The following is a 19,455-nucleotide window of genomic DNA, read 5'->3' as shown; positions in this document are numbered from 1 at the left end:
TTTTAAGACATTGTATAAATATACTTGACTAAAACAGGGGAGAGTCTATGTTTCTTACATTAGGGGCAGGCACAGCAGGAGCTTCCTGAATGCAGGGTGATTGGGGGCTGGGGGGGAGTTTGAAGGATCGAGCTGTGTAGTTGTAGTAGTCTTTTGTCATTTTGTGTCCTACAGTAATTTGGATAGGGAAAGCTTGCAGATGTTCTGATGATAAAATTGGAAAATATAGTTGAGTAACACTAAAACTTTTTTCTTCTTGGACTAGGGGGTGAAATCTGGATTTTTTTTTAACAACACTCACAAGAACTGATAAATTCAATTTCCTTTGGAGCTTAGGGACTTCACCTTTGAATGCAGAGAATTTTATTAGGAGAGGCAGATTGTACTGGACTATATGTACATAATATGAAATACCTTGAACCTGTCAGAATCCCAAGGGACAGACAGAGCTGGTTTTGTGTTTGAGAAGTTACAAAAGTAACTTCTTTAATCAAATCAGTGGACATGACCTGTATTCCTTTTTTTTCTTCAGAGTTTGTTTAGGGAAAATGGGGCAGAGCGTTTCAGAGATACTTTACTTTGTTTAACATGGTGCTTTGAAGTAAAGAGCATTAATTAATTATATTAATCACGGACACTGAAGAAAAAGAGAAAGCCCTTGCTAGAATGAGCATAATTTGCAGGGTTGAATGCAGCCTCAGAAGTGCCTTCTGTCCCTGCCACAGGCTTCCTGCGGGATGTTATGGTATGCCATCCTAATCCCAACTGATAAGAAGCAGCTGCTGATTGTTTATTCCCACATTGCTGGGTGTCAGGCTTTAGGAGATGGATGTTTCATTTGTAAAGTTTCCCCTGCGTGTGACTGAAGGGAGTGTGAACTGCCTTGAACATGCAAGCTGTTACATAATGTTAAGTAGTCTGGAGGGGGAAAAAGGGGTAGACAAGGCGCTTGAAACCACTGGATTTGTTTCACTTTGGTCCCTGCTTAATATTTCTATTGTTTGAAAGAGATTGATAGTCTTCATTTCACTGAAGGATTATAAAAATTAAGCAAAACCAGTGGAATGCTTTGATTTTATTTTTCCCCCCACAGTGAAAAGTACCTCAGACAATCCCACAAACCAATTATTCATTCTCAAGTGCTGCATTTGATTAAACAAAGCATCAGGGAATATGCTAATCAGAAGAATGGAAAAACAATTAGATGATCTTCTCAGAATTGTTCATTGTGGGTATTGATTGAGATATGAATTCCTAAAAAACACTACTAATCCTCTAACAAAGAACAAGCGAGTGACTTAGATAATTTTAAGTTAGTCCATGCTCTTGGCTGGATAATTTTTCATGTCCTTCCTAGATTTCTAGTACTTTATTAAGTACCTTCAGTCTTTACAATAGAGATTTTAATTTCCTTTTTTGACAATAATTCAGTAAAACTTTTAGAGTTTTTGAGAGATTCAACAAATTAAGATTTTATTTTGTCTGAAAATACATGTCCTGTGTGAGGCTCACAGTGTCAGCATCAAGCCTGAGTAATTCTGTACAGTTCATGGACTGTGAGTCTGGAATTTTTACATGTCTGACACAACAAGTTCTTGGGAGAGGCTGAGGGAAAGAGAGGGTTTATGTATTGCAGGGGAAAGGAGGAGGTGATCACCATCAGAAGTGGTGGGGTTGGCTACTTGGGTGTAGAGTGCTTAGGCTGTACAGATGGCATGCTGAAGAGTTTTGTACTCCTTCAGTATCTAGGGACCCTACAGTTTTGATCTTCTCAACAGTGTTTATCAGTAGCACCACTTGGCAACAAAACAGGAAAAAAAAAAAAAAGAAAAAAAAAGCTGCAGCATATCAGAGGTGAAATGAGCTTCAAAGTTTTGAAATGGCAAACTTCTTGTAATTGACAGCTGGTTCTTATGGTGTGTCAAACCACATTTCATCCCTGAGTACAGAAATGTTGGGTGATACTGAATACCTTAAATAATCTCAAATTATTTTCCAAAGTAGGAAAACATGCATGATTATTAAAGAAGCAAATATGTTCAGTGAAGCCTATTTCTAACAGTTGATTTGGCCATTCCTTGTCTGTCCACACATTATCTGTCAACCATGAAAGGTAATGTTGTTTTATTCTCAGCCTCAAAAATGACCCTCATCAATTGCCTACAAGTGTAGATATTGCTTCTCCTCTTAAGAATGTGCATTATTGAAGTCATCTAATCATTTAATGAATGGATTAAAAAATACATTTATAATATCTTCCATTTCTAAAATTTTATGGTAGTTAAGGTAATAAACACTTCGTTAAGAATATGAGGAAAGCATTGCCCAGAAAAGATGTTCACTACATGAATAGTAACTTAGGGGGAGAGTTGATTGTGAGTTCCTGACGTCTTGCTTGCTCTGCTGGACATCAAATCTATTTTTGCAAGTTATTTGGGTCATTCAGTCAATTTGATGTGCAGGTCACATATGAATACATTTAAAAAAAACAACTAAATCCCTTTTATAATAGGGGGAAAAGAGAAACAAGGGAGTAGTGAAGAGGCTGCATAACAGTTGGTGCACTCTACAAAAATAAATCACTAGCTCTGGAAGAACATGTTTTTCACAAGTAATGCATAAGGCAACATTTTTTTTGTAATGATTTCCCACATGTTTTTGGGTGTGGGGGAGAAAGATCATTCCTGTTGTTTTATTTGGTGCTTCTCTGTTTTTTAACATGGGTTTCTTTTCCTTCTAGGGTACATCCTATTTAATGAGTGCAGTCCTCTTTCTTTTCTTTTCAGGGCATTTACATTGCCACAGAGCTTTGGGTAAAGGGCAGGGGACAGGATTCAGTGTAATGAAAATGAACATGCAAGCTCAGAAAAATTGGCAGCTGTTTAAAATTGTTTGTGAATTCTTGCTTGTTTAGATCACAAGTTTACTGTCTTTTCCAAATCTGTGACTACTTCTGAAGAATTTGTGATAGTGCATCATACCCATTCTGTAGTAGCTACTATTTGGAGAGATACAAAGGCTGCAACAAGCCATTGATTATGAGGCTTACATTAAAGTCTCTTTTATGTTACAAAATTCTGGAGGGACCATGTCTAGTTACCAATTCACATTACTGTCTGTTTCAAAACTTGACCACAGAAGTCTTTTGTTTACCTGAAGGTACAGTGTTTGCCTGTTTTACACCATCACATAATCCAGGAATCTGTATAGGTTGGTTCAAATCGGAGAGGTAGATGATGTCTCAGTAACACGGTGCCAAACCACACACAGTTCATGTACTGAATACTGCCTTTTGATTTTGCTCTGAGGATGCCATCCTGACTGCAGCCATAAACACAGAAATGAGGTCTCTCTCAAATAATCTTGAAATAATAAGGCAGATCAGATGCCTTTGCAAGACAAAGGTTGACAAATTTGTTCAAATTACTGTGGAGTAAGCCATTTTCTATATCTGCAAGATGGGAAGGACTGATGTAGGGCAGGTGTCAGAGCTCTTCTTGAATTGCTTTAGGGACCCTCTGTTCAAGAATTAAGGAAGACAGAAATTGTGTGGGTGACCTAGAGATATTTCCCAAGAAGAAAGAGACATTTTATAACTGAGGCCACTGAATGGGCTTAAGTAATTTTGAATTTGTTACATTAAGTAAGTTTGCTGGCACACAACTGCATCCTATTCAGAATAACAGTTCTCAATGAAAGGCAAAGGGACAGAGTAAAGGAAAAGTCTCATGTGTGATTGAGATCTTTGAAAACTATGCTTGAGAAAGAGAGTGTTTCATGTTGAGTCTAAATACTGTTCAATACAGGAAGAGGAAGCTCTGTGTATCAGGAGGAGAATTTGATCCAGCAAAATGAGTATCCAGTTTGAATAACTGAAGAAGGACTCCTGGTTTGTAGGGGAAGAAAAGAAGGATGACTTGGGCAGCAGCAATTGTTTGCTTAGGAGCAGAGGGAGGCTGTGGAAGGGGAGGATTTGCTGTTTTGAGACTGCAAGCAAGTAAAGCATAGGCCATGTGCAAGGAAAAAGGATCCCCACCCGTGGCTCAGAGCCAAAGCTGTGCCTGTGAGACTGGCTGACAGCGTTTGCAGCTGCAGGAAATGAGTTACAGCCCAGGCCAGAGGGGAAAGTAACTCCCAACAATGAGCTGCTGGGGGACGTGCTCGGCTGTGCTGCCTGGGGGCCAGGTGGCAGAAGGTGGGGACTGGAGTTTCCAGGGCACCCAAGCAAGGGGGATCGCTGCTCCTGCTACACAGATGGGTGTGATTGCATGCAGAAAGTGATATAGAGAAATATGTTGGAGTTGTACAAGACACCAAACCTTAATCTAAAAATTCTGTTGCTTGATGAATCAATTACTTCCTCATAAAACTTCCAAGTAACAGGCTGCCCATCCAGATAGCCAGCTGACAGAAAGCCTTTCAAGGAGCCCATGAGAGGCAAAGCTGAGCAGTTGGTCTAATTTGACAGTCCACATGTTTTGATTAAGAAAAAAAATTGTAAAGGCTGTGCTGCAGTGTCAGTTCAGCTTATTTATCAGCCAGACTTGAGCTTGAGCAGAGATGCATGCATTTTAATAGCTGAAGTTCAACTTCACAATTACCATTTGTTTTGAAAGTGTAATAAATCATAAATTTTCATTTAGTCACAAATAATTTTCTCAAAAGCACTGCTAATCTAATAGTGACAGGGATGGTTTGAATTTAGGTTGTACGTGTGTGATTTTTCAAACGTGTTCTCATGCCTTAGTCCAGGTAAATAAAGCAGCTGAAGTATAAAGTAAAACAAGAATTCTCTGTCCGGACTTTCCAACCTTGTGGTTTTAGTTGAGTTTGCAGTTAAAAACATCATCGGAGCATAAGTAAACTTAAATAAAATGTCATCAATTGACTGTAGTCCATTAGATAATAATCTTTGCATTGAGTTTTATAGCCAAACTGGGTCAGATAGAGTTAATAGCCAAATTCCAGCTGAGCCTTGATAAATAGTAAAGTCTCTATGAATTGCTTCCTTGGCATTGTGCAATCTTAAACTAGACAAGGAGGTTTGGTGAATCTCACAATTTGAATTTCTACTTCAGGTCTCTCTATCAAGTTCACATGTACTCTGAAACATCATAGGATTGATTTCTGCATAAACCTGCCTCTAACTCCTGCATTATTCTTTTATCATAATGCAGCTCAGGAAGACTTGTGAGATATTTCCCATGCTGACTCTATGTGTGAGCATAAGTACGTGTTTAATTTGTCTCCGGAGTTTTCGTACATAGCTAATCAAAGGATTTTGCCCAGTTTGGGAGCTCAGTATTACAGTTGAGAAAAAAAAAATTTTATAATACTGACTTGAATCTACTTTTGGTCCCAGAGAGCTGCCAAATATATTTCTCTTATATATTGTGGTTGGAAAGGAAGTCGGTGCATAAAAAGTATCTGCTTAGAACAGATGTATTTGCACAGCTGATCTTTGGGGGGTAGAGGGTGGATATAAACCAGCAATTCTGATGGCTTTAGGTTTCCCAGGAGAGTTGTTACTTTGCTTGCAATTAGCCTTCCTTTGACAGCAGTTTCTTTTTCTAACCAAGGTTAGAATATCGTACAAACTCAAATCATATCCTGCAAACGTTGTTTATATCTCGCAATTGAAGAAAACCATCCTGAAGTGTTGTTTGCTTTCTTAACTTGTCCCTCTTCAGTTCTAACAAACTTTGAAAAGAATTGCTGAAGTGTTGAGAATTACTTTGTTACGGTGCCTTTGTTACCCATATTTTGCTTGCTGCTTCTTTTTCCTTAAGGAGCAGGCTAGAGCTTGTGCACCTTTTGGGACATCCTCACATTACATTACATCACATCATCTGTCATCATCAGTGCCTGCAGGTGGAACCAGCAGGATTTAGGGTTCCACTGACTTCCTCCAATTCTGGTTTTTTTTGAGGAGGCTGCTGAATGTGTTCCATTGACTTCATTTCAGTTTTCCTGCAAATAGTAAAATAGCATGCTAAACTAGAAATGTTGCATCATTTTTAATATAACTATCAGGCATCACTTTTAATATAACTATCAGACACTTTTTTACAGAGGCCCTTGACATCTCTTAAATTGATGGCATTATTATGCAATGTTTCACTTCTATTTTGAGGGCATATTCACTTACATTGGTATAATTGCAATTCAGGACCTGCTTGTGTTTTCTTCTAGTTTTGAGTTGAGTCCAAATAGTAATATATTTTCCTCTAACTGAAACAACTAGTGAACATAAATTCATTATTGTCCAACAAGGAAGCAAAAAAGCAATGGAATTCTTAGAGCAAACTGTGTAAAAGAGGCTGTTGTGATAAGTTAATAAAAGCATTTAATGATTCCAGGAAAACATACTGATAATGCTTTTCAGAAATTTGCAGTCTGCATTTTCTAGGATACATATATAATAACCCCTATAGCAACAGAAGGCATTTGCATAACTAACATGCAGGCATAAATAGTAAAGGATCATCTTAGGTAAACTTGATATCAAATTATCCTTGATAACCAAAATCTAGTAATTTTTCCCTGTGGTTGTAAGCCAGCTGTGGCCAACCTCTGCTGTCTGTTAACCATTTACAGTGCAGCAGAAATAGTCTCCGTTACAAGAGGAGCTTTAAAGTGTGTCAGGATTTCAAGAGCAGGTATGCTGGTCTGATCTCACAACTGACCCATCCTTTGGAGCAGAAGGTTGGACTGCGTGGGGTTTTGAGGCCACTTGGAACTTGAGTTACCCTGTGATCCTATGCTAAAAGTTAGAATTGCTAGCAGAGATTTGGTGTGTTTTAAGTAATTCCTGGAGTCTTGGACTCCTCTTAGTGCCTTTGGGGCTGTCAGAAATGCTGAAGATTTTTGCCCCCAAATATGTTTATTCCATGTAAGAAATGGCAAGGAATTAAAGAAAGTGTTTCTCCTTGTGAAAAACTCCAGTTGTGCTTGTTGCACCATGCTGGTTGTGGTCATAACCTAATTCGGTGTGTGTTCCTTATTTAGTATAAGCTTCAAAGTCTCAGTGGTAGGGAAAGGCTTTAAACATTGGGTCCAGGGAAATCTAGCTGCATGTAAGAACCTACAGATATGCTAGAGGTAGGAAAGCTGCTAGGGTTTAAGATCATCAAGCCTGCCTGCTAACCCAGCACTGCCAAGTGCACCACTAACCACGTCCCTTGGAGGAAGAATCACCTCCCCATTGCTGAGTTGAACCCTGGTCTCCAGCATGACAGGTGGGCACTGATTGACTAGGTAGAGGTATTCTTTAGGTGGTATTAAACAGGAAGAACTTGACTGGTGAAAACCACCAAATTGCTAACATATACCTTAAAATTTTAATATCATTAGCCAGTCTATTTTAGAGAATTTGTCATAGCCTGACTTAGTTCTTGTCTGGTTCTAATGCATTTTGTGTTGACTTCTCTCATTGTCTCAGGAGTAACAAAATGCATGTATTTTAAATGCTGGTTGATATGGTAGAACAGGCTTAGGTGTGTTTATCCTTTCATCCTAAAGATGTGGCAGGACTACATATAGTCATGCCAGAGTCAGTCTGGAAAGCAGTGGCTCAGAGCTCTGTTTACAGTCTCAGAGTAACATCTAAAGAGCTGGTGTTTACAGCAGGTGGTACCCTGGAGCTGTGTGATGTGTTCTCTTTGTGTCCTGGGTCCTTGCTTGAATAAAAGCCCAGGCAATGGGATGCAGTGCTCATTCACATCACCTCTGTAAGACCATGTGAAGTTACAGTCTTCAGAACTGGAGTAAATTAAAAGTAGCAGCATTTGACTGTCTTTTACTGTTTCTGGAATAACAAAGCTTTACTCTACTCTGTTATTGTTAACATTATTAGCAATCTAAAACTTCTACCACAATGGCATGCTTTATTCAAGAGGAACTGACTAGAAAAAGAGAATGTGGAAAAATTTTGTGTCAATTAAAGCAATTTTCTGGCAGCTGAATTTTAGTTGCTGTCCTAAAGAAGCATTGTTTTCTTAACTGAGTGTAGTAACTTAGTGAAATATCAAAAGTACAGATTTAGAGTGGCTATTTCATAACTGCATTTACACAGTTCTGCTAAGGGGTGGTGATGTAAAAGTTTGCACTTTTCAATTTTGTCAATGGTGTGATCACATTAATTTCTTTGGTTCAGAGCTAATTTTCTTTCAAATGGTTATAGAACACATTCTGTGTAACCCAAACAGAAATGTCTTACCTTTTTCAGGACTGAGTTATTCTGCATTTATAATTCAGAGTAGATATAAAAAACTTGTTAATTACAACACAGAACTTCTCACATTTGTGGAATAGTGTGACACTATACAATTTCAAGTGTTTCTCTGTTTTATCATCTGATAGACAAAGTATAATAAGTATAATAAGTCCCATTTATTTTGCTCCTCCTTTCTGTTGTGCCCGTGGTAAAGCTAGCCTCTGAATGTACTTAAACATACTTAGTAACAAATCTGTGGTTATGATTTACAAAAACAGGGCGTCTGAAATCCAGGCTTAGAGTGAGAGAGAAAATGCACATCTCTGGTTTTGCTCTCCTGTTAGCTGCAGTGCAGAGGAATTGAGGAGGCTGTTTAATTTTGCTCAAGTATTTTTCAGTATAATAAAGGAAGCTGTGAAAGTATTCAAGGCTTTTTTTTTGTGTTAAATGCTTCTCTTTGCCATCCACTCAGGTGCTTTCAGAGCCTGTGTGCTTTCCTGCTTTGTGAAGCAGCAGCAGGGTGTTGGGTTGTGGCTGTGCTCCCTCTGCCACACCCGGGAGGGCCCTGTGACAGCAGCTGATCTCGTACAGGGACGGGTGGTGAGCAGCACTGAGCAGAGGCACAAGGAGGAGACACAGCAGTGAAGTAAACCTTTGTAACTAACCAAATAGCATTTTTACAATTTGAACTTAGACGTAGAATAAGAAAAGGGTTTTGGTAGTACCAAGCAGCAGAAAGAAGGAATTTGTCCAGGTGCATTTGCATGGACCTTCAGCATCAGAACTTCTTACAAGGAGTACGTGTCCCATTTTAAAAGCTTTGCTTTTCTTGTTTTGGGTTTTTAATGACCTGGTTTGATCTGGTAGAACTCCTTTCATTCTCCTTTCAAGTGACTTAAAAGAAATTAATTTTAAGTCAAGAGCAATTCAGTATTCTGAGCATTCTGATGAATATATTCTTTTGTCTTTAACAGCATGCTTTTTTAGTTAAGATAATTACCTAAGAAATTTATGCTAAAAAGAATCCAAACCCACTGTATGTGCAGCTAAAACTGGTTTGGAAAATTAAACCTTGTTTTGACCAGATTTCTTTTTCACACCAAGCGGCTGTTTCCCCTTGTGGAAATAAAGAAAAAAAAATGAATGATGAAGGGTGACTTGTACAATAAAGTTAATATAAAAAATGAGTGTTTCTTCAGTATGTCTCATTAGGACAGCAAATATTTCTTGCTTGGAACACTTTTTGTATTTTCTCCAAAGTACAGATGACACATGGCCTATTCCTTCTCCCCCTCCCACCCCTTGCTAAGTACTGAATGTATGTGAAACAAAATTCCTTACACTCATCCAAAAGATTTTGTTTGAATTATCTAAAGTGGGTTTGTTGTGGTTTTACTGACAGTGGCTGGGATTTTTCAAGCTGGTTTGGCATGCTGCAGTGGTGACTGTGTTAAGGAGTCAGAATTTTCCCAAAGCTTTTCCAGATAAACAGAAGACCAGGGACACTGAACATCTAACCATTTATTTGAAAGGCTTCTTCACTCTTGCAAGTGGTATATAGGCTCCAATCCCTTGGCTACAGCACAGAAAAGAGTTAAAAATTCAAGTAAATACTAGCCAAATGATTAAGATGGATAGAGAATTTACTGTGTCATGTGCTTTTTGATATTCCTTCTTACTGTAGGCATGAGCAGCAGCTAGGGCATGTTCTGCAAAGCTGGCGACAGGAAGGACTTGTTTAGATCCTAGCCTGGATGACTGAATAGTTGGATACATGATTCATTTCCCAATATTTTTAATTAAAGCCTGAGCACTTCAGTGTCCTGCTATCAGCTGGTCATAACAAATGTTTTACCCAAGATGTAGAATGGAAAGCTGTAAATCACCCAAATAAAAGTATCTCTTACCCCTCAGTCAGAAAATACTTTTCTCAGCTTTGCCAGCTGGTGGGATAGCCAGTGTGTTTAGTTGGAGATGGCTATTGGTTGCAAGTTTTTTTGTTTCTTTTGGGGTTTCTTTTGTGTTTCTTTTTGGTTTGTTTGGGATTTTTTTGTTGTTGAAAAATACCAGTATTTTGAAGGGAGCTCTTGGAAATCTCAAATTAAGAATGTTCACACAATTCATTGCACAATGCAATTTCTGACTGATTGAGTTTAAAGTGTCTCTGGCAGCTGGCAGCAGGGGTAGTAAAGAACAGGAAACAACACTCTGAATGTTAAGTCCAAAGAGCTGCTGTGGTAATGATTCCGCTCCTTGCAGACTGGCAGTGTTATTTATCTGAGGAGCAGCGAGGCTATTTTTTGGGAACAGGATGATCTTTGTGTGTAGGGCTAAAGAAACCAGATCCTAGTGGTGCAGCTGTACCCCAAGCAGTTAAACTGTGCACACATTGTACACTGAGGAAAAGGCAAAGTTAGGCTCCTTTCGGAATTTTCATGGTAGTGTGGGAGCTCACCTTTGAAGTTTCAACCTCAGGTTTATTTATTGATGTGGTTTTGCTGTCTACAATTTCTTGATTGTGTTAGAGTATTCTGGTGTGGGGTAGAGTGCCTAAGCTGCCAAAGATAGGATTTGTATGGAAAGTCAGCCTGATTTATTTTTTTAAATGCAAAATACATATTGTAAATAAAATTCCTATTGATTTGTGCAATGTTATTTAGTTCAATAATTTTAATAGTTATGGATTTATGTCTAACTTTGTCTCCTAGGTCTGGGTGGTCTTTGGTCTAGCACAGTTTTAGAAATCTGAATCTTTTCTCTCCAATATGCAGAAGCATGACTCAAAATTGTAAGAACTGTGCAATACTAAATCGTGAAAGTATTTGTCTCATAGATCACTTCAAAAATTGTTTTGAAGTTGGGACATTTAGATCCTGGCAGAACTGAATAAAGAATTCACTTCTATTAATTTCAGTTATCTACAATAAGTTTCTCCCCTCCTAAGATGAACAAGAATTTTTTAAGTAACTTTGTAGTACTGTTCCAAAATCTATTAATTACTTTTTAAAATGGAATGTCAGGAATATGAGGGGCAAGATTCTGGAGAGGACAGATTTAGATTTGCTTAAAAATTATATTGTAGCTGTGTTTTCTCATGCTATAATCTTTCAGACACAGACACCTCCCCACCCTGCCAAGATAGATATTAAGGAAGAAAGGTTGACTCTTTAGCTTCTTGCTCTGAGGCAACTCAGAATAGGTATTTAAATTTGGAATTTTTGTATTTTATTAGCTTCCCTGTCTTGTTCTGCTTGTTTTCACTAAGATGGTGCAAAATGCAATGGGGCCTTACAAAGATTAAGTTGGAAGACTGTTTATCTGTGTTTTAATATAATTCTATTGTATATTTCTATTGCCATGCAAATATCTTAGGAGTATGAGAAATGCAGTCAGCTTAACTCCAGTTGTCCTGTTAAATGAAAGAAGGGGATGAATGTTTCCCTTCTTACATGCAAGGCTATTAATAGAAGCCTCACACAAGGTAGCATTTCCATGAGGAAGTTAAGACAGTGGCAAATGGTGTGTGCAGACGCTGCGGTTCAGAGCTGGTACCTGTGAGAAGCTGAAGCTGTAATGAGCTAATTTGTTGGCTGTCGATGTCAGAGACTGGTGAGCTGTTACATCTGTGCTGGGGTGAGCTGGCACAATGTTAATACCTTAAAATGGTTTTGGGGGGCTGACACTGTCCATCCCTGAGATTAACTGCAGAAAGCTGATCCCATTCCTTCACTGTGGTAATAGATCCAGGCATCTGATGCTTCATTTGCGTCTATCATAAAAAGTATGTGCTACCTGATCTGCTTGGGATGTGCACTGAGTGCTTTGCTAGCTGGGCTCTTTCCTCTTTAGTTTCTTTGTTTAATCACTGGGATCTAGTCTTTCTTACAAAATGCTGTCTTAAAAATGAGTGGGCTTTTTTGGCCAGGAAATTTAAAATCTTCAATAGACAGCATATTCACCTGGACATTTATTTTGTCCCAGTTCTAAGTAACTGAGAAAGATCTTAAATTGCTAAGAACCAACTTTTCTTTCAGAAATGAAGATAACTATTGATTTCTTTTAAAGAATATTATATAAAGTATATAACCAAGAAAACTTAATTTCAGATTTATGCATGAAACATTATGAAAATGAAAAGTTACTTTTACTTGAAAAAAAAAAAACAGCCACAACTATTCCAACTTTTGTCAACGGGCACAGATCAATATACGAGCTTTTTTCGTTAGTAATTTCATCACAGTTTGTTTTCCTGATGGCCTGTGGTCTCAAATACTGAGCAGCAGATGAAGCAGGGGCAGCTCGCTGCTGCTGTGCAACACCCCATGCATTCCAATCTCTTGTGCACTGAGCCTGTGCTCTGTACCCAGCTGGGTTTTTTCCTAAAGATGTTTTCCATGTAGACATATTCCTGCCTGTGGAATTAAGATTACCTGACTGGTTTGTTGTTACCAAGGATGGGTTCCTACAAAAATTGCTGATGCAAGGGATTGCAGGAAGAGCTGTCTAGCAGACAGGGGTAGCTAATGCAGGATATGGCACTGGAATACAGAAAACCGGATGGAGCTAAAAGACAAAGAGAGCTTTGTGGTAGAGCCTGAAGTAAACCATGGAAAGACATTAATAGGCTGCCTGTTTGGGCATAAAATTACATGTATTGATACAGGTCCCTGTCTCAGAAACTGAGATTTCTGATACATCTTGAGGTGTTTTAAATGTGATCTGAGGTGATAGTGGTACTGCATAATGGTCCCTGCCTTTAAATTAAGAAATATTTGGTTTGTGATATAGAAGCCACCTTTTGCTTACATTCACAAGAATTTACAAGTCTGAGTTCTCCCCCTTGGATCATAAGGAAGTTGTAGCTATTGTTTCAGTATATATATTTGAGATGTTTTTCAACCAAATTCTTACCTAATGTGCCCGGTGAATCTGCACCACATTCATGTGGGGTTTGTTGTCTCCACTCCAGTCTTGCTGTGAAGCAATTGCTTCAGCAATTGTTGTTTTACAAAATTAGGTCATCCAAGACAAATGTGTATCCATGATACTTTCTTCTTAACCATGTAACCTGTGAAATATGACTCTGAGATAATCCATGTGGTCATTCTCTCTCCTTCACCCCCTTGATTTGCTTGTCAGATTTTTCACTGAGAAGGGGTCAAAGCAAAACCTAGAAATAACTGTGTTTGCTTTCAGTAGGAACGGAAGAACTTCTTGCAATAGCAAGCTGCAAATGATGTGGTTCCCAGAGCATTTATAATATCTTCCTGCATATATTATCAGTTTTATAAGGGCAGTATTCATGCAGTTAAAAAGCAAAATAAAACCAATCTAAAAACAGTTTTATGTATAAATTTTGCTGTCTTTTGGTCAGAAGTTTTCTTACATAAGGAAATCACTACTTCAAAGCTGTATTGATAACCTATCTAACCAGATGTTGGTTAACGGTTTGAGACTTTTACCGCAACAGGAATGGCTGGATATTCTTGAGAATGCTCAATGTGCATGAGAATGGTTGCAGAGAATAGAAATTGATTGTTTAATTTATTTTATTTTTCCTTACTCAAGTAGTAACTAGAGTGATTTGCAGATATTCTACAGTTTCACGATGACTAAACTAGCCTTAGTGGAAGTCTCACTGTAGGTGGTAAACCAAAAGATCACTTACCCTGGAGAAAGAGAGGTTTTTCTCCTCTGCCTTGCCGGCCCCCCTCACAACACCCCCACCCTTAGGAATTCAGTGTCATTTGAAAGTTGCTTTGGGTCAAAAGAAAATTGATCAAGAATGAGAATTGATGGTTTCAGTGCAGGAGGCTATGAAGGAAAAACTGATTCAGAATTTAGATTAGCTGTTCTTAAAACGCGAAAGATTATTCTCAGGTGCAGCGTGACCACAACTCTTCAACGCTGCCAGCAGGATAAGGTGTGTGTACCCAACTTGTGTTACATGCTATTGGTAAGCTTGCTTTGACTCTGGGACCCTACAGACTCTCAGTTCCACATAAAATTCCTATTTATCCTTGCATTACATGCATTTGTTTGTGCTAGTGTCATTGGCAACCCCTTCACTGCTTTATTGTCCTCTCTACGTGTTTGTGTACTGTATAGTATTGTTTGTTCAATCTCATTTTTGGGCTTTTTTTTTTCCATGATCATATAGTATTAGGAATAATTTCCTTTCTGTTTTTACAAAATTTAAATTCTTGCTTTGGCTGTATATCTAGTGCATGTAGCTTTATGTAGCTACTTTGAAATTAGCTAATAATGTGTTCAGGGGAAGAAACCAAACATCTTCTCTAAGTTTGCATAGCAAAAAAAAATTTAAAATGTAATTTAATATTTATAGACAAATGCTTTTGTGGCATGCTAGGTGAAGAATGCATGTACAAAACCCAAAGTACATGCCCTCTCAGTTTACTGAACAGGAAGACAGCTTAATGAACTAGAAATATATCTTGCAGAGTATGAGCTCAGAGGTGAAACAGATCTGCAATGTAGTTTAAAGCAGGGCAAGATCTTGAATTATCAAATGGTATGGATTTTCTAGTATTGTGGGGTTTGGTTGATTGATTGATTGATTATCACAAACAAGGCTAAGGTGAAGGTAAGGACAGAATCTGTTGTTGGTTAAGGAGAATTAGAAATTCCAGGGAAAGCACTGCATGGTTTAGCTGACCGGAAAATGTCCGTCTTTTTTTCTGTTTATGCCTTTAGCTAAAGCATTAAAAACTAACTGTGCAGTGTAAAATAAAAAGAGATGTTAAAGGTTCATTTGTGCATTCTGGTTACTATAGAGCTTTGTAGGGTACTAGACTGCATATTTTCTGAAGGCTGAGAGGAAAAATTGCTGGCTTGCCGTATTTTTTAAGATCACCCTGAGCCTCAATTAGGGTAGTTACGGTAGAGTGTAATCTGCTGCATCTGGCTATTCCCACATGTGAATTTAAAGACTGGAATTGTGTTCAGTGAGTCAGAGGAGAGCATCCCTGCTCTGAGGAGAGAGGAGCTGCTCTGACGGCAGGCAGGGGTCTAAACCAGCCTGAGAAGATAGGAGTGACTTCCTCATTCTGATGGCATTGCCTGTAACGTTATCTGGGTGACACTCAGGAGAAGCTGTAAGCCATCCCGGGCTGCAGGCGAGTGGGTTCCTTGGAAGCCGTGGGGCTCGGAGCAGCTGAGTGCTCACCATGCCGAACAGGATTAAACAGATTGACACTCTGGGATCTCTGCACTCAGTAAATCCTACCTGCTGCGGCAACGGGCAGCCCAGTGGCTGTAAATACTGGATCCTGGATTTAGGTACAAATATGTGCACTACAGATACGATGGGAAGGGGGAGGCAGGCTGGTTGGCTGGTTGTGGGATGTTTTCAAATCACGGGAGTTAAGTTGGATGCTTTTCTTTTTCCTTCTTCTCTCTCTGCTCTCCCCTCCTTCTGATCTGACCCCAGCCAGAAAAACAGAGTATTACAGAAAGGACCTATATGGGAAAGGGAGCAGTGTTGGAATTAATCTTCTCTGTAAACTACTGAGATACAGTAAACTCTTTCAGAAAAAGCTTATAAGAGGCATGTGCTACTTTATGGGTTTTTTTTAATTGATCTAGGGAAATGAGAAATGGTAACTCTTGCTCTGTGAAATGTTATTAATGGTAGTATTTTAAGAGATTAGCAGAAATTTTCTTAGAATGTTGCTGCTAAACCAAAGAAATCATAGATTATACAGTGTGTGTCACTTCTGTTAAACTGTTGTTGAGAAGTAATGCTTTTGGGGAAATAGAGCTTGAAGAGAAAGGACAGTTGGGAAATAAATCAGTCTGTGAAATTTATTTAGAGGCAGCATTGATTCTGAAATGGAGGTAACATGGAGGTAAGCCGTGCTCTTTCAGTCTCGACTGGAGGAGCGCAGAGGTAAGGGTAAGGGTGTTCATGGTAAACTCATTCTTGTTGGGTTTTCTCCCATTCCTCCTTTGTAATTTTTAACAGGAAACAATATTTATGCTTGGCATTTGTTCTATTGCTACTGAATGAGTTTGTATGATACACATTAAAATGTTGGAACTATCTCCAGAACAAAACAGTGCTAACCTTTAGTGTCTGGAGCTGGTGCACCTGTTGGGATGCCTTCTTACGTACCTCTTGCTGTATGCTGTGTGCAGATACTCAAAAAAAGCAGCAAAATGCAAGTTATAATCAGTGTTATTTGATAATATCCAAACTACAGTTACGGATGGATGAGAGGAGAAGGAGGGTGGTAGAAGGCTTGCAAACATGAAATCAAGGGTGTAATGGGAATTAATCTTATCAGAGACCTCTGAAATAGGGTCGTGTGTCAGTGGATGGTTGTACCTCTGAGCAGATCCTCAGAAGGTAATGGGGTGTTGGAGTTCCAGCCAGTGGGAGTGAATGTTAGCAGGCTGTCATCTCTGCTCCAGCAATAGAGCTGTGTTCTCAGAAGGCGGCTCTGTAGCCCCCAAGTGCTGCACAGTCGCTTCCTTAAACAGCAATTATTACAGTCTTTAGAAGTAAGCAAGTACAGGTTCTTGCTTACTTCTTGCAGGAAGGTGGGAGTGAAAGGAGTCAATTATAAATAGTAGTTGATAGGCAGAATGTTCTGCAGCAAAATATTTTAGAGCAAGTGCTCCCCCAGAGCTGTGACTACCTAGTCTGCTGGAGGTCTGTCCATGGCACGGCAGCAGTCTTCTCCCCTTCTTATTGCTTTGCATTCTCCTCTTTGCTGTAGCTCCCTCGCTTCACTTTTAAACTCTTGGTGTTGCAGTGGTTAGTTTACTTCCAAATAATTTTTACAAAACATTTTATAAAGTGCTGGGTGTAGTCTGTTCCTATCAGTGAGATGCTTTCCATTATTACCATAAATTAAGATCATAGACACATATGAAGTCTTGCTTGGCAGACATGCATGGTTTCACAAACATTCTTCATTGTTCCCTTTCTCTGTCTTAAAAACAGATGTCCATGCACACAGACCATGCTCTAAGGAGGCTCAATAGTCTTTCATAATAGGGGAACAAAGCTTACTTGCATAACGCAGCATAACTGTAGCTGTGCCATCTCTTGAACTGGAACAAGTAAAAATTGTATCTGTAGTATCACTGGCCACTGAAAAGTTAAAACTGGTAGTGTGGGATTTAGACTTAATATTCAGAGTGTACTCTAGTGCATGATTTTATTTGTAGAAGACTTCAACATTGCTTAAAGATTTTTTTAAGGAATTACAAAGTTTGGTACATTTTTCATTAAAATGTTGGAATACATGCACAATTAATGATTATGTATTCCTGCATAATTAAATGATCTGAGGTTTTGCCCTGCTTATGCATCAAGTCTGAATGAAGAAAAACTTGTTCAGATATAGGGAGAAAGAAAATAGGGCTTTGAGTAATGGATTGGCAAGAAACTACTAAAACTAATATGTAAGTATTGTATTTTTGCCTTTATCTGACATCAGTTGGAGAAAGCAATGGTGTTGGTTGGAGGAAACCAATTCTCATGGTAATTCCACCCATTTCTAACTTAAAAATGCTTTGCATATGAGACAAGAGAGACAAGATAAATACTAAAGTTGTTTATAGTTAGCTAGCTGGAGAGATTGTTTCAATCTGGAACTGAATATTGAAAATAACATATTTTTTCAGTTACCTTATGAGCTGGAAGAAACAATAGCATGTATGTGTTTTAGTCCCTAAGTGGATCATGAGAGTCTATATTTCACTTGGGAAATTTAAGAGGCAAATCTCGTGGATAAAATCCAGGGAATAAATGTACAACACCCCGATTTATCCTGAAGTTATTAACCATCTGGGAGCTGGGTTTTGAAGGAGGAACGGTGATTGTAGGAGTAGAGAAAGAATAGAGAATTAGCTTTGAAGAAATACATTTATTATATGTACAGTAGATTGCTTAAAAGAATGTATGTGAGTCAAACTATGTTTTCTTCCTCTTTCATAACATTTTATGATATATCAAGCCTCAGAAATAATTCATCCATAAAACAGGATGCTTTTACTGTAAAGTAATTGTTAGCAAATGGTGTCCAAGAGAGGATAAGAATCTCTGAGGACTGAACTCAGAGGATGCAGTGGGAGAGTCCAGTTATTACTAATGGGTTGGTGTAATTCTTGGCATAGATTCACATATACACTTTGAAAGTCTATTCTTTTAGAATACAGATGGAAGCTGTTAAGTATGTGCTGTGTGTGCCTTTCTATCTCCACCAAGAGCATGCAGCAAAATTCCTCCTTAAACTGAGCTCATGTAGCAGCTATAAAGTTACACGTGCAAAGGTGCTGCTTCCCTGACCTCTGTGTCCTTGCTCACTTGTTCTTGGCTTTTCCAAATCATTAAGCTGCAGGACTTGCCAGAGTTAGCTGGAGGTGCTGTTTCATGGTTAGTAAGAAATGAGCTACATGTCAGGTACTGCTAGTTTATTTACCCTGTGCTTGCACATATGATCCAGCTGCTTCTTGTGCATCGACACCAGCAGTCACACAGACAGCCAGACCTGGAGTACATCCTGTGGAAAATGCTGCACCATTCCCTCCTCCCACACACCAAGATCCCCCTTAAAAAAACACAAACAAAAGAAACAATAACAACAACAGCAAAATTTTATGGGGTACAGGAGTTTATGCAAGAAAAATACTGATGTCCTTTCATAATTGCCATCCCTACTTGTGAACCAAATATTCGAGACTCGGGTTTTTTGCTCTGAGTGGGTGGATAAGATCCACAGCTATCCACATTTTTGTCTCAACCACTTCCGACTTTTTTCTCCTTTAATTTGGATATATTGGACTGGACCTTTCAACTGGACTGGACTTAGTCTGTTGAAAACCTTATTTTTGTAGCTCTTAGGTGGGTTACTTGCTTTTTGAAATAAGCCAAGACTGACTGAGCAGCAGTGTGGATTAGAGGTGTGTATGGAGTTAACCGAGGGCAACCTTCTGCCTCTAATCCTTACAAGTCTGCTCCCTCCACTGCAGCACTTTCCACTCAGACTTTGTATAAGTACTGCATGAAAACAGAGTAATTTTAAATGGTTCTTTTAGCCCCAGCTCACTCTCAAACCAGTTACTCAGTTCTGAGTTTTAACTTTATTTTAAAGATATAAAAGAAAAATGTATGCTTTAGGTTTATAATACAATGTAATAAGGACTTGTAACTCCATTTTTATATTAAGAAGAAAATGTTTATATGTAAGCATTTTTTTATTTTGCTATGA

General features: G+C 38.7%; 1 protein-coding gene across 2 annotated transcripts in view; it reads left to right on the top strand.

Moving 5' to 3' along the window:
• Window positions 1-19,455, top strand: part of TRIO (trio Rho guanine nucleotide exchange factor) — a 245,030-nt gene that overhangs the window by 177,577 nt on the left and 47,998 nt on the right. The gene's annotated exons all lie outside the window — the stretch shown is intronic.

The sequence above is a fragment of the Melospiza melodia genome, chromosome 1 (assembly GCF_035770615.1).
Source record: "Melospiza melodia melodia isolate bMelMel2 chromosome 1, bMelMel2.pri, whole genome shotgun sequence".
Lineage (NCBI taxonomy): Eukaryota > Metazoa > Chordata > Aves > Passeriformes > Passerellidae > Melospiza > Melospiza melodia.
This window is presented reverse-complemented; position numbering and strand designations above follow the sequence as displayed.